Consider the following 1,482-nt stretch of genomic DNA (forward strand, 5'->3'; position numbering starts at 1 on the left):
TTCTGTGAAAAATTTGGGTTATTTGATAGAGATTTTATTAAATCTGTAGATTGCTTTGGGTAGTATAGCAGTTGTAATAGTATTAATTCCTCCAATCCAAGTGCATGGGATATCTTTTCATTTTTTAAAGTCATCTTTAATTTCCTTAGTCAATGTTTTGTAGTTCTCCACATATATATCTTTCATTTCCTTGGTCAGATCTATTTCTAAGTATTTTATTTTTATGGATGCAATTTTAAAATGATGGTTTCTTTACTTTCCTTTTCTTATATTTCATTGTTAGTGTAAAGAAATGCAAATCATTTCTGTATGTTAATCTTATATCCTGCTACCTTGTTGAATTCTTTTATCAGCTCTAGTAATTTTTGTGTGGAAACTTTAAGATTTATATTTATATATAGTATCATGTCATCTGCATATAACGGCAATACAAAATCAACTGGAAAAGAAAGTTCAAAATGACAATAAACACATCTATCAATAATTACTATATATGTCAATGGACTATATGCTTTATTCAAAAGACTCAGATTGGCAGACTGGATACTGAAACAAAAGCCTACAATATGCTGCTTAGAAGAGACACACTTCAGAGTGAAGGACACACATAGGTCAAAAGTGAGAGGATGGAAAAAGATACTTCATGCAAATGGAAATGACAAGAATGAGGGAGTATCAATACTCATATCAGAAAAAACAGACTTTAAAATAAACGCTATAAATCCCTTTTTCATGAAGATGGCGCCAAAAGTGAAGAAGGAAGCCCCCGCCCTACCCAAAGCTGAAGTGAAAGCAAAGGCTTTGAAGGCCAAGAAAGCAGTGCTGAAAGGCATCCACAGCCACACACAAGGAAAAAAAACAATCTGGACTTCATCCACTTTTTGATGACCCAAAGCACTTTGGCTCAGAAGGCAACCCAAATATCCTCAGAAGAGTGCCCTTAGGAGAAACAAGCTTGAGCACTCTGCCATCATCAGATTCCCACTGACCACCAATTCAGCCATGAAGAAGACAGACGCCAACACAAATGTGTTCATTATGGATGTCAGGGTCAACAAGCACTAGATCAAACAGGCTGCAAAGAAGCTCTATGACATTGACATGGCTAAGGTCAACACCCTGATCAGTCCTGATGGAGAGAAGAAGGCATATGTATGACTGGCTCCTGACTATGATGCTTTGGATGTTGTCAAAAAAAATTGGAATCATCTAAATTGAGTCTACCCCAGTAATTATAAATATGAAAATTTTTCACTATAAAAATAAAACAAAAGCCATAAAGAAATATACAGAAGGACAATATATCATGATCAAAGGAGCAATACAAAATGAGGATATTATATTTGTTAACATATATGTACCCAATATAGGAGCACCTAAATATATAAAATAAATACTAGCAGACATAAAGGTAGAAACTGATGGGAATACAATAATAATTGGAGACTTTAACACCCTACTGACAAAATTGGCAGGTCTTCC

At 34.5% G+C, this 1,482-nt stretch overlaps 1 pseudogene; it reads left to right on the forward strand.

Annotated features, from left to right (window-relative positions):
- The first annotated feature begins 732 nt into the window (after positions 1 to 732).
- LOC102538217 (large ribosomal subunit protein uL23 pseudogene) lies at positions 733 to 1,218 on the forward strand (annotated as a pseudogene).
- Positions 1,219 to 1,482: the final 264 nt, after the last annotated feature.

The sequence above is a fragment of the Vicugna pacos genome, chromosome 11, assembly GCF_048564905.1.
Source record: "Vicugna pacos chromosome 11, VicPac4, whole genome shotgun sequence".
Lineage (NCBI taxonomy): Eukaryota > Metazoa > Chordata > Mammalia > Artiodactyla > Camelidae > Vicugna > Vicugna pacos.